Genomic DNA, 14,725 nt, shown 5'->3' with positions numbered 1-14,725 from the left:
TCTCCGCAGGGCATAGGCTTGAGGCAGGACTCGCAGAGTTTGAAGCCTTGTGGTCCTGGCATCCCCTCCCCAGCCGGGGAGAGGAACAAGAAGGGGCAAAGCCCTTGTATTGGCTAACTATTTACAGACTAATACTAAACCTAAAAACTATTTACAGACTAAGAAGTGAACAAGAAGCTAAGGGAAGACTAAGAGTCTAACGCTCCAACTGCCGCACGGGCGGGAAGAAGGAACTGAGAGGATGGAAGGGCCAGCAGGGTTTTATATGTGCTGTTATACCGGTGCCACTCCAGGGGGCTCCCTGATGGCCCTAAGGGTACTGCTGAGGGAAAAAAGCTCTGAGATCCGTGCACGTGGCGCGTGCACACCTAGTCGGAATGGACATGAGCAAGCACTCGAAGAACTCTGTTGCTCTACTGTTTCCCCCTCTTATCAACTAATCTATTAGTCAATGGAAATTCCTTGGTGAGCTTAAACATGTGAAAGTAGAAAGAATTATACTGTAAGAGAAAGCTGAATTATGCTGTAATAATTGAATAAGTTGAAGGAATACTGTTTGTCTCTGAACAGGAAGAAGACAAGTATGTTAATGTTGTTTGTAGGTATGCAGATCGGAGTGCTAGCCAGAGTTAATAGGAAAAGGAACATTAGGTGTTAGGCAGAAAGCAATTGAGATAACCAGGGAGATATGGACAGGAGATTGCTGTGTGCTTGATGTGGAAATGAAGATACTTGACTAGCCTCACACTAATTATGTGAAGTTTTGTCCCTCTTTTAATCCTGTTAATTTTGGCTTTCTTTTGACTGTATAAATCAAGGGGTTTGAACCTTGTATGGCACTCACATTTTCTGGGTGCATTTAACAGAGTAGCTTTGCTAATAAACACAGCGGTCTGACAAATCTGTGAGTCCGGTCTGACTTTGACAATCACAAAAAGGACGCTTATAAGAAGTGGAAACTTGGACACATGACTAGGGAGGAGTATAAATATATTGCTCAAGAATGCAGGGGAGCAATCAAGAAGGCAAAAGCACAACTGGAATTGCATCTAGCAAGGCATATGAAGGGTAACAAGAAAGATATCTACAGGCAGGTTAGCAATAAAAGGGTGATCAGAGAGGGTGAGGGACCATTACTGGATGAAGAAGGTAACCTAGTGACAGATGATGTGGGAAAAGCTAAAATAGTCAATGGTTTTTTTTGCCTCCATCTTCACAGACAAGGTCAGCTCCCAGACTACTAAACTAGGCAACACAGTATAGGAAGGAGGTGGCAGCCCACAGTGGAGAAAGAACAGGTTAAGAGCTATTTAGAAAAGCTAGACATACACAAATCCATGGGTCCGGATTCAATGCATCCGAGGGTACTGAGGGAGCTGACATTCCAGAGCCTTTGGCCATTATCTTTGAAAAGTCATGGAGATCGGGAGAGGTGCTGGATGACTGAAAAAAGGCTAATGTAGTGCCCATCTTTAAAAAAGGGAAGAAGGACAATCCAAGGAAATACAGACCAGTCAGCCTTACCTCAGTCCCCGGAAAAATCATGGACGGGATCCTCGAGGAATCCATTTTAAAGCACTTTGAAGAGGGAAAGTATTCAGGAATAATCAATAAGGGATCACCAAAGGCAAGTCATGTCTGAACAATCTGTTTATCTTCTATGTTGAGGTAACTGGCTCCGTGGACATGGGGAAGTCGGTGGATGTGATATACCTTGACTTTAGCAAAGCTTCTGATACGGTCTCCCACAATATTCCTGCCAGCAAATTAAGGAAGTACAGATTGGATAAATGGACTGTAAACTGGCTAGACTGTCAGGCTCAAGAGGTCAATGGCTCTATATATGGTCAGATCGCTTCATCATTACCTATTTGGTTCACTCCCTCTGGGGCACCTAGCATTGGCCACTGTCAGCAGACAGGATACTGGACTGGATGGACCTTTGGTCTGACCCAGTATGACCATTTTTATGTTCTTCTATCTGGTTGGCCATTGGTTTCAAGTGGAATACTCCAAAGATTGGTTCTAGGGCTGGTTTTGTTCTACATCTTTATTAATGACCTGGATGAGGGGATGAATTGCACCCTCAGCAAGTCTACGGATGACACTAAGCTAGGGGGAAAGGTAGATACACTTGAGGGCAGAGATAGGGTCCAGAGTGACTTCGACAAATTGGAGGATTGGGCCACAGGAAATCTTATGAGGTTCAACAAGGACAAGTGCAGAGTCCTGCACTAGGGATGGAAGAATCCCAAGCATCGTTACAGGCTAGGGACCAACTGGCTAAGTAGCAGTTTAGCAGAAAATGATCAGGGAATTACAGTAGAAGAGAATCTGGATATGAGTCAACAGTGTGCTCTTGCAGCCAAGAAAGTTAACAGCATATTAGGGTGCATTAGTGGGAGAATTGCCAGTACATCTAAGGAAGTGATTTTTCACCTTTATTCGGTACTGGTAGAGTACTGCATCCATTTCTGGGTCCCCACTATAGAAAGGATGTGGATGCAAAATGATTAGGGGGCTGAAGCACGTGACCTATGAGTAGAGGCTGAGAGATTTGGGCTTATTTAGTCTACAGAAGAGTGAGGGGGGATTTGATAGCAGCCTTCAACTTCCTGAAGGTAGGTTCCAAAGAAGATGGAGAGAAGCTGTTCTCAGTAATGACGGATGGCAGAACAAGAAGCAATGGTCTCAAGTTACATTGGGAGAGGTCTAGATTGAATATTAGGAAAAAAATATTTCACTAGGAGGGTGGTGAAGTACTGGAATGGGTTCCCTAGGGAGGTGGTGGAATCTCCATCCCCAGGGATTTTTAAGTCCTGGTTTGACAAAGCCCTGGCTGGATGATTTAGTTAGGGTGGGTCCTGCTTTGAGCAGGGGGCTGGACTCGATGACCTCCAGAGGTCTCTTCCAGCTCTAGGATTCTATGACTAGTCAATTAGGTGATTAAACACCATTTAACATCCCTAGTTAAAAAGGACTTCTCTTTAAAGAAGATTAAGGGAGGACATGATAGCGGTTTTCAAATATCTAAAAGGGTGTCACAAGGAGGAAGTAGAAAATTTGTTCCTCTTGGTTTCTGAGGACAGGACAAGGAGTAATGGGCTTAAAGTGCAGCAGGGGAGGTTTAGATTGGACATTAGGAAAAAATTCCTAACTGTCAGGGTGGTCAAATATTGGAATAAATTGCCAAGGGAGGTGGTGGAATCTCCCTCTCTGGAGATATTTAAGAACAGGTTAGATAGACATCTGTCAGGGATGGTGTAGACGGAGCTTAGTCCTGCCTTGAGGGCGGGGGGCTGGACTCGATGACCTCTTGAGGTCCCTTCCAGTCCTATTATTCTATGATTCTATGATTCTGTTAACTCACTGAGTTCAAGGAGCCGAGGAAAGAAGGTGCTGTGGAGCATCTTGTGGAGCAAGTGCAAGTAGGTACCGGAAGGAGGAGTGTTTGGTAAGGAAAGTACTATGGAGGTCTGTGAGGAAGTGGTCCAGGTGATCATAGTTGCCTCCCAGCTGATACTGGATATTTTACAGGTACCAGATATCGCAGGGTCTCTAGACCAGAACCCAATATAGAAGGTAGATACAGGTTCCCCCAACTCCCCAATTCAGCAATGGAGGAGGATTAGTTTTGGTGATTGGATCTGTCCTGCCCTGTAGCACTTGAAGGGCAGCAGAGACTATGGAATTTGGTCTCCTCTCTTTTCCCCATGCTGGCCAATGAGAGTGGCTTAAGAAATGGTAAGACGGTACCCTAGAGATAGTGTCTAAACTGACGGCTGCTGTGAGGCTGAGGCAAGCAATCTGCTTAAAAGCATGGGGCCCACCAACCTTGAGGAGGAGGTTTGTCACACTATGTTATTTCAAACAAAAACAGTCTATATCAGACAAGATCAAAATATTTGAAAGGATAAAGTTTTAGAACAACACTAATAAGAGGTTACACAAACAAACAAGAAACACCAACCATGAAAGAACAAGATATTGGTTAAAGGATAGTTCAATATATTTATGTATCAAGATCCTAGGATTGTCACTGCATCACTCCAAAGCCTAGAATGTCTGCTGAGTCAGCATGAAGTGATAAAAACAGTTAGGATCATGACAACATCTTTTTGTTCAGAATATCACGAGGTTGGATCATAACTGAGCTTCACGGTTTTTCAGTTTTTAAGTTTCAGCCTTTTATGATTTTTTAAAAACTCATAACTAACAAATTATACCTGTGCATAATACAGGATTTTAGTTACAGTAATACACAAACTAAAATTATAACTGAATTGTACATAGCCATGCTACAAACTTCTCCATCCCTTTCCTCGGCTTGCCTCAAAAATCAGAATTTCCACTGTCAGAAGGCTCAGCAGTTAAAATCCACAACCAATCATTCCTTGACAGTGACAACTGATTCCTCAAGCCAAGTACTCTCATCCCTACAGACTACTCAGAGCAATCTGGGACTTTGTTTCCACCACAAAGGTTAAGTGTACAAAGCCCCCACAAAGACACAATTCACACTGATTCATCATATTTTTTCTGTTTCCTCAGGAAAGTCTAGCATGCATGTTGCCTTGGCAACTTTCATGCAGATAGCGGAATGTTTTGACACTTATGCCATTTGATAGTTTAGAATCCTAGCACAATGACGAAATACAAAATTTCCTTTACAAAGCACATATGCTCACGGAAGAGTTTATAGTAGCTGCTTGTCCAGAAACTATAGGAAGAGAAATGTAATCAATTTTTATCAAAGCCACATTCATGGGATGACAAAAATCTGTCTGTTTTTTAAAAAGAGGTAGACACTGACAATGTAGAAATGTTTGTTGTAGTTTCAGCAGAGTTAGAGTCTAGCACAATACATAAATCAGAAGTGCAATTTAGTCCCTAGAATACGTTTATTTCCATGGGTATAAAAATGAGTTCATTTTTATTGCAACCACATATATGATTCCAAGGAGCAGCAGCAACAGAAAAGAAACTGAATTCAGACTTCAAAATACAGTGTCATCTTGGTACATGCATGTAGCTCCATGGAAATGTTACATGAATTGATGTGGATCAGGTGGCTATAATCATGACAAAAGCAGCCAATCAGCTCAAACCAAGTAAAGAAGTGCCATTCCCAAGAATTATACAGGGCTAATTAATCCACAAACTTACACAGAGTTGGATCTTCTTCCATCAGCTATAGTTAGCCAATAAAAATAGATTCCTAGTCAAATCATCTCCCTAATATGCGTGATACAAATCAACTCTGGTGCAGCATCCCGGTTACCAATGAACCCTTTATTTTATAGTTCAGGTGCAAGCGATCAAAGTCTCACCAAGTCAGGATTTACAACTCCTTAGGCTAACCTAGGTTCACATAAACTTAACCTTATGAATAACAAAAACAAACTAGAACAAAGGGTATTAAAAATATTAGCACAAAGATAAGTTACTCAAATGTGATCATCGCTAGACCTACTGAAGCAGAGGTTTGCAAATTGGTCTGCAGCTTTTATTTAAAGCTAATAAGTCATCACTACAACACCTCCCAATTTTTTTCCTGATATTACTTTTTCAAATATATTTCTGTGATTGCGATAGCGCTGTCACAGATTGTAAATGGGAGGGAAGGTGACGCACAACACACTAAACTATGGTCCACATTGTGGGCCACATTGAAGCCTCTCTTCAGTCACAATGGGGTTGACAACTTTTGTTCCAACCCTGACTCTTCCTTTCCTTAACAGTAACATCTAATCCCTTTTTGTTTTATATTTGCCTAATTTGAATTTAAAGCGTTTCAAGGTAAATACAGAATAAATGCTGAAGAATAAATTATAAAAGCTATATCACTATCATAAACTTATGAGAACAGCCCTATTATGCCAGGAAACAATACACACATTTTACAATATGTGAAATCATGGAACAAAGCCCAGTACAGACTACGCTGATTAGCATTATATTACTTGATTGGCATTAAAACAAAAAGAAAAACCACGTAGCACTTTAAAGACTAACAAGATGGTTTATAATAGGTGATGAGCTTTTTTTTTCTTCACCTTTCTCTGTAGCATGGAGTACAGATCACAGCTAGAGGATTCTCTGCATCTTGGGGTCTTCAAAGTATTTGAAGGCTTCAATATCTGAGATATAGGTGAGAAGATTATTCTAGGAGGGTGTGGGTGAGATTCTGTGGCCTGCACTGTGCAGGGGGTCAGACTAGATGATCATAATGGTCCCTTCTGACCTTAAAGTCTATGAGCTTTCGTGGTCCAGATCCACTTCCTCAGATCATATTCTGGAAGAGAATTGGCATGGCCATTTATATATATATGGTCATGCCAATTCTCTTCCAGAATATGATCTGAGGAAGTGGGTCTGGCCCACAAAACCTATTAAACCATCTTGTTAGTCTTTAAAGTGCTACATAGTTTTTCCTTTTGTTTTAGCAAGATCAGACTAACACGGCTACCTCTTTATTACTATTGTTTGGAATTAGACACTCAATAAGTACCTACCTGATTAAGGCTATCCTGTGTACTAGGGGATTTTTAAAGTGTAGTATGGATGCAAGCCATGTTAGCCCACTTCAAATGTTTTAGAAAAACATTTTGCACACAGTTTCCCATTTTCAGATATTAGGCACACAAAACTTTTTGCCTTCACTTCTCTAACATGGCCCCTTGACTACCCCAAAATTAGTTTGTTAAGCCTCTTGTGAAACTGGGAAAAGGAAGAATCAAAAATGTTCTTAGTGCATACATGGAGTTCAGCTATATAATTGGAACAAAAAATGACACCCTCGCCATTTCATGTATTATTTAGCTTTATTTACATGAATTCACAATGAAGGCCTTGTAAGAGGAGGTCACTCACCTTCCTGTAACTGATGTTCTTCAAGATGAGCATCCTTGGGGATGCTCCACATTAGGTGCTGAGAGTCTCGGTGCCTCTTGATGGATTTTTCTTTAGCAGTACATTGCGGGCCGCACATGCGCAGCGCGCGGGCCTCCCCCAGTGCCATCGCACACGCGCAGCCCTCCTTTCCTTCGCTATCTGTAACCCAGCAAAAGATGTTTTATGTCTTATTACTAAAGTTTTCCAAAGTAGAGGGGAGGAAGAGAGGGTAATAGAGCACACCCAGAGACACTCATCTCGAAGAATGTCAGTTACAGGAAGGTGAGTAACCGCTGCCTCTTCTTCTTCAAGAAGCATCCCTGGGGATGCTTCATATTAGGTGACTACAATATATTCTATGGAGGTAAGGACATCAGATCAAGTAAGTAAGCCGTTTGTAATACAGCTTTTGCTAGTTTAGTATGATGGAGAAGTCCCAAGGCAAGTGCGTAATGCCTTGCAAAAATTGTTTTCTGATGACCACCTGGCTGCTGACATGTCGTCCACGGGAACTTTCCTCAGGTAAGTGATGGAAGTGGCAACCGCTCTTGTGGAGTGTGCTCAGAATGGAATCGGCGAAGGTAAGTCATTTAGCAAACAGCATGTAGCAATGCATTCTAAAATCCAATGTGATAATCTTTGTGACAACATTTGTTTTCCCTTGCTGTGATCTGCAATGGAGACAAAGAGTCATGGAGACAATCTGAAAGGTTCAGTTCTATGAATATAGAAGGAAAGTGCCCTTATGACGTCTACGGTGTGCATTTGTGCTTCAAAAGCGTTGGCGTGAGGCTTTGGAAAAAATACTGGTAAATATATCATTTGATGTAGGTGGAAAGAGGAGTGCACCTTAGATAAGAACTTAGGATGTGGCAGCATGGAGACTTTGTCTTTGAAAAAGATGGTAAAGGCTGGTTCAGCCACAAGGGCCATCACCTTGCTCACTCTACGTGCCACCAGAAAAGCTGTCTTTAATGTTAAGTGTCATAGGGAGCATGTAGCCATAGGTTCAAATGGTGGCTTTGTCAGTGCTGTTAATACCATGTGCAGGTCCCATGGTTTTGAGGGACTGCAACATCTGGGCATAGAGCCTGTAGATCTTTTAGAAATCGCTTGATCATGGGGTGTGCAAACACCGTGATGTCCTCCACTGGTATGTGGAAGGTTGTAATCACTGCCAACTGTACTCTGAGAAAGCTGAGAGAGAGCTGTGATTGTCTGAGGTGTAGTAAATATTCTAAAACTGCAGGGAGTGGAGCGTCTTCTGGTGGTATATTACGGGAGGTCACCCAGTGTGTGAAGCAGGTCCATTTATTAATGTATGTTTTTCTTGTTGCAGGAACCCTGCTTTGTAATAGGACATCACACACCTGTTGGGATCACTATACTTCTATGCCCGTGAACCATCGAGGTACCCTGCCTTGAGGTGGAGTGTCAGGAATTGAGAGTGAGGAGACATGATTTCCGGTTGGTATAAAATGTTTGGATTGCATGGGAGCGTGATTGGGTGGTGTCATGCCATACTATGTAGGAGGGGAAACCACAGTTGGCGAGGCCAACAAGGTGCAAGAGGATAAGTTTTGCTTTGTGTTTCAGTGTCTTTATGAGGACTCTGTTGAGGATGGGAAATGGAGTTAACACATAAAGCAAGGATATGCTCCACATTAGAATGACAGCATCCCTGAGGGACTGTTTCCCCATGCCCGCCTTGGAGCAATACATTGGGCATTTTTTGTTGGCTCTGGTAGCAAATAGGTCAATGTATGGGAAGCTCCACTAGCTGAATATGTTATTCAGGACTGTATAATAGAGTTCCCACTAGTGGTCCCATGGTAAGGCTCTGATGAGGGCAGCTGCTGTTGAGTTGATGACCCCAGGGAGCTGGCATGTGGTTATGTGGATATTTCAAGCTAGATACCAGTTCCAAAGCACAATGGCTTCCTTGCAGGAGTCTGTGATCGAGTGCCACCTTGCCTGTTTATTTATACATGCATGCCATGTTGTCCATATATACTGTGATATGAATCCCTGTGGAATGGGGGAGTAATTTTTGGCATGCTAGGCAAACTGCCCTGAGTTCAAGGATATTGATGCAAAGAATGCGGTCTGAGGAGGACCACAGGCCTTGTGTTGTTCGGCCTTTCATATGAGCTCTCCATCCAGTGAGTGAGGCGTCTATAGTAATGACTACTGTGGGTTCTGGGCTTTGAAAGGGTATGCCTATGCAGCGGCTGGATGATTTCTTCCACCATTGTAGGGATGCTTTTACTGTATGTGGTAGTGTTAGCGTTTTGGTCATCTGATGGATGTGCAGTTTGTATTCAAGTCGGAGCCAGCCTTGGAGACACGGGGTTGCACGATGCTATGTGACCTAAAAGTTGTAGGCAGTTGTGAGCTGTTACTGAGGGCATCTCTTGGAGAGATTGTGCCAGTTAACTGATGCGGATGAATCTGTCGGTAGACAGAGAGGCCATAGCTGTGATGGAATTGAGATGGGCCCCAATGAATGGGATAGTTTGGGTAGGCGTAAGCATTGATTTGCCATGGTTTACCAGAAGCCCTAAAGAATGAAGGCAACCATGAGAGTATGCTAGTGGCACTTGTGTTCGGTCCTTGCTTTGATAAGGCAATTGTATAAGTAAGTAAAGATAGGGACTCCACATTTTCTGACATGAGCTGTGACAACTGCTAATACCTTGGAAAATACCCTGGGTGCCATGAAGAGCCCAAAGGGTAAGACCGTGTATTGGCAATATTAGAGACCTACAGTAAAATGAAGGAAAGGTCTGAGAGTCGGTCGTATCAATATATGGAAGTACGCATCCTGTAATTTGAGAGACAAAAACCAGTCGCCAATCTCCAGAGCTGGGATAATGGTGGCCAGAGTGACCATTTTGAATCTGTTTTCTTATGTATTTGTTTAGCGATCTAAGATCAAGAATTGGTCTCCACCCACATATCTTCTTTTCTACTAGGAAATAGTGTGAGTAAAAACCGGTTCTGTGGAACTCAGGGGGAACTGGTTCTATGGCATCTAGTTGGAGCAGGTGGTCCACCTCTTGTTGTAATATGATCTCATGAGAGGTATCTCTGAAAAGGGACAGGGTGGTGGGAGGGAGAGGAAAGGAACAGTATAACCTAAGGAGAAAGTTTGTATTGCCAGAGGTAATAGTTTTCCATGGTAAATGGTAGCAAACGAAAGTGGAATAGTTTTGATACATTATAAAGCTCTGGGGTAGGTGATGTGGTTTTCGGTCTCTCAACTGCTGTTTCAAATTTGCTTATTGGGTTGGGATGAACGGTTGTGGTTGTTATTCTGAGGACGTCATCTTTGTTGTCTATTTCGCCCGCACTGTTGATACAGCGGCGAGGAGTCTGTGGTACCTTATAGACTAACTGAAGTGTTGGAGCATAAGCTTTCGTGGGCAAAGACCCACTTTGTCAGATGCAATAGTTTTAAATTGATGATACAGTGGGTGATCTTACCTCTGGTAACGATAAGTGGGCTGTGGGTACCTTGAACTCTGGTATGGTTGATATCTTGTTGCAGGTGTTTGGATACCCAGTGAGCGTAGTATAGTTCTGGAATCCTTCATTGACTGAAGTAGTTCATTGGTCTTCATCGAGAAAAGCTTCTCACCTTCAAACGGGAGATCTTCCACTGATGGTTGGAGTTGGTGGGGAAAGGCAGAAGAATGGAACCATGAAGCCTGTCCCATAGTTATCGCTGTGGCTGTATCTGCTGTGTCGAGGGCAGCTTGTAATGCTATATGCAATATTGTTTGCTCTTCAGAGATGATAGTTTTAAATTGTACCTTTTTATGGTCAGGGATATGTTCAATAAATGTGTTAAACTTCGCATAGTTATTAAGATTGTATTTACTGAGTAACGCCGGTGTAGTTTGCTACTCATTTGAAGTGCAGCTGAGGCATAAACCTTTTTGCTGAATGAGTCCAATCTTTTATTGAAGCAAAATGCAGGACAATGTAGCACTTTAAAGACTAACAAGATGGTTTATTAGATGATGAGCTTTCGTGGGCCAGACCCACTTCCTCAGATCAAATAGTGGAAGAAAATAGTCACAGCCATATATACCAAAGGATACAATTTAAAAAAATGAACACACATGAAAAGGACAAATCACATTTCAGAACAGGAGGGGAATGTGGGGGGGGGGGGGGAGGAAGGAAGGAAGGTAAGTGTCTGTGAATTGATGATATTAGAGGTGGGGAGAGTGGGATGTCTGTGAGCTAATGGTATTAGAGGTGATAACTGGGGAAGCTATCTTGGTAATGGGTAAGATAGTTTGAGTATTTGTTCATTCCTTCTCGGAGAGTGTCGAATTTTAACATGAATGAACAGTTCAGAGGATTCCCTTTCAAGTGCAGATGTAAAAGGTCTTTGTAGCAGAATGCAGGTGGTCAAGTCATTGAGAGAGTGTCCTTTCTGGTTAAAATGACAAGAAACTGTTTTTTCTTTGTGATCTTGTCTGATATCTGTTTTGTGGGCATTAATCCTTTGGCAAAGTGTCTGAGATGTTTGTCCAATGTACATAGCAGACGGACACTTTCGGCACATGATAGCATAAATTATATTTCTGGATGTGCAGGAATATGTGTTCTTGATCTTATAACTCACTTGGTTAGGTCCAATAATGGTATCAGCAGAATGAATATGTGGACAAAGCTGGCAACGGGGTTTGTTGCAAGGGAAGGTACCAGGGTTGGTATTAGTGTGGTATGTCCTGTGGTTGTTGGTAAGAATGCACTTGAAAGGGAATCCTCTGAACTGTCATTCATGTTAAAATTCGACACTCTCCGAGAAGGAATGAACAAATACTCAAACTATCTTACCCATTATCAAGATAGCTTCCCCAATTATCACCTCTAATACCATTAGCTCATAGACATCCCACTCTCCCCACCTCTAATATCAATTCAGACACTTATCTTCCTTCCTTCTCCCCCCCCCCCTCCCGCATTCCCCTCCTGTTTTGAAATGTGATTTGTCCTTTTCATATGTGCTCATTTTTTTAATTGTATCCTTTGGTATATATGGCTGTGACTATTTTCTTCCACTATTTGATCTGAGGAAGTGGGTCTGGCCCACGAAAGCTCATCATCTAATAAACCATCTTGTTAGTCTTTAAAGTCCTACATTGCCCTGCATTTTGCTTCAGCTACCCCAGACTAACAGGGCTACATTTCTATCACCAATCTTTTATTGTCCTTCTCAAATAGAGTGAATCGGTTCGGTTGTTTATTTCTCTGCTGTGCAGCATCCACTATAAGGGAATTAGGCGGAGGGTGTGTAAAAAGAAATTCAGAGCCTTTGGGGGGAACATAATATTTCTGATCTCCCTTTTTTTCATGTAGGTGGGATGGAGGCAGGTGTCTGCCATAAGGTTTTAGCCAGTTAAAGTATGGCTGGATTGAGAGGTAAAGCTATATTTGTGGATGGCGTCGTTTGGAGGATGTTTGTGAGTTCATGATAAGAGTCCTGTACCTCTTCCATGGTGATATTTAAATCCATTGCAACTCTTTTAAAAAGGTCTTGGAAGGAAGAAACATCCTCCACATTGTTAGAGGATGGTGGTAGGATTGCCTCCTCTGTGGCAGAAAGTGAGTTAGCCTGAAGTAAAGTTCCAGAAGACGAATGTGGGGAATATTGATCCTCACTATCATTTCTATCAGTAGGCACTTGAGGTGATTGGGTCAGGGAAGAGAGAGGTTTCACCATATGCTTGGTTTTAAATGGCCTCTTTCTGTTGTTGGGGCCATTGGTTCCACATTTGCCACTTTGGGGGGGTAAATCTGGGTGGAGGCATGCAGGGGTATGGAGCCCAAGGAGCCATTTGTGTTGTGATGAAATCTGATTGTGCGGGATTAACTGGCATTCCTGACCCCTTTTTGTGTGGAGATAGCTGTGGTGAAAACACAGTTAAGTCATCTCTCTCTTCCACTGAGAGGGAGGAAGGTGATTCTGTATAATCAGAAAAAAGAGAGTAAGGATATATAGTGTCACTCCAAATAGGAGACTGGAGTGTAGAAGAAATTGCTAAGTCTTTGTACTCCCTGTAATTCATGATGGGACTGTGTGGTGTGGAGAACTGTGCTGTCACTGAGTACACTATCTGGGATTCCATAAGGACAGAGCTCGCAGCATGAGGGGTTGCCCCTGACAACGAGGGGGGAGGGACGGTGCCGAGTGGCTGCCCTGTGAGCGGCTGCAGTGCCGTGCTGCACTCCTGAGGAGTTGCTGGAGCTGGTGCTGAAGCAAGCGGCGCCCTGCTTGGTGCCACATTGTTCAGGGCAGGCACGGTGTGGCCTGTTGCCTCTGAGGGGGTAGTTTTTAAAGCTCTTTTATGCTTGATGAGCTGTTCACCCGAGGTATCTGGGTGGTCAAAAGTGCTGAGGCGTTTATCGGAGGAATCCGATTGTTTGCCAGTAGAGTGCCTCTTAGGCGAATGCTGAGGCAGGGAGTTTGCCCATCCCTTTGTGGCTTTCGGGGATTTATCCCTTTTTGCCGCATTACTCTGTCCCGAGCCAGGGTCAGAAGAAGGGTGTTCATCCTTGTCAGCCATAAGCATTTTGAGCCTGAGTTCTCTATCCTTGAGTGTCCACGCTTTAAGCTTAGTGTTATGTGGGCAGTCTTTTTGAGAGTGCAAGTGCCCAAGGCACTTGACATAGTTTTCGTGTCTATCTGAGGCTGGTATTGCCTCATTGCAGAGTGCGCAGCATTTGAAACCGGGTGATCCCACGCCACAAGCTGTCTGCGATCCAAGTTTTTTTTTTTTTTTTAAACTATTAGTAACACTAAGCGAACACTAAGAACCTAAAACTAAGCTAGCTATAACAGTAACATTTTGAGAAGGAAAGCATTGAAGAGTTCCATCTGAAGCCAGGGACGATAGAAAGGAACTGAAGGGAGGGAGGGCCGTGAATGCACGATGGCACCAGGGAAGGCCCAATCACACTGTGCAAGGTGCATGTCCAACCCCCAATGTACAGCTAGAGAAAAATCCATCGAGAGGTGCTGAGTCACTCAGCACCTAATGTGGAGCACCCCCAGGGACGTCGCTCAAAGAAGAAATTCTTTTCAGAAAGATTAGTTATACACATCAAAATGCAAGCATTATATGAAAAGGGTTGCCAAAGAAATTGTAGCATAGGGAAAAAATTTTTACCTTGGTATATGCTTCCTTAGAAACTGTCATCATTGTCTTATTTTATGCATAAAAACTCTACTTTTTATATGCGTTTCCTCTTAATTATGAACTTAAAATAGTGAAAGCAAATGAAGAGCATGTTTTCTGGTGCAGCACCCAACACTTTAATGATTCAAGCATGATAGTCCCATGAAGCACTCAGAATGCACATAAATCAGGTAATTAAATAAAAAAACAGAGGGATGTTTTTCTTGAATTTTGAACAATAGGCACAGGTGAGATGTGGCAATGACTGACAGAAAATGGTTTACTCATTACCAGTCAACACAGGATGTTTGGCTTTTTGGGGGGGAGGAGATGACTTTTTAACTCCTTTCGCTTCTCCGCTAACAAATGAAGCAGACTTGTTATTAAGTCTACTAATAACAATGTTTAATTATATACAGCTAGTTAAAAGCTGTTCTTGTGATTAAAGGCTGGATGGCACAGGAGAAATGGCAGACACTTCACACATTTTTCACCAAGTTAAACACGGTTTTTCTAAAGAATTTAATTCTACATAAAGGAGAGGTTAAAAATATTAGTGAAAGTGGAATCAGGGGAAGTGGAAAAACTAATGATTCTGTTTATTCAGTTAAGCAACCAGTATTATAAATTAACAA

At 42.6% G+C, this 14,725-nt stretch overlaps 1 protein-coding gene across 11 annotated transcripts in view; it reads right to left on the bottom strand.

Annotated features, from left to right (window-relative positions):
- CLEC16A (C-type lectin domain containing 16A) overlaps positions 1-14,725 on the bottom strand; it is a 339,195-nt gene that overhangs the window by 260,482 nt on the left and 63,988 nt on the right. The gene's annotated exons all lie outside the window — the stretch shown is intronic.

This window comes from Pelodiscus sinensis, chromosome 16 (assembly GCF_049634645.1).
Source record: "Pelodiscus sinensis isolate JC-2024 chromosome 16, ASM4963464v1, whole genome shotgun sequence".
Taxonomy (NCBI): domain Eukaryota; kingdom Metazoa; phylum Chordata; order Testudines; family Trionychidae; genus Pelodiscus; species Pelodiscus sinensis.
This window is presented reverse-complemented; position numbering and strand designations above follow the sequence as displayed.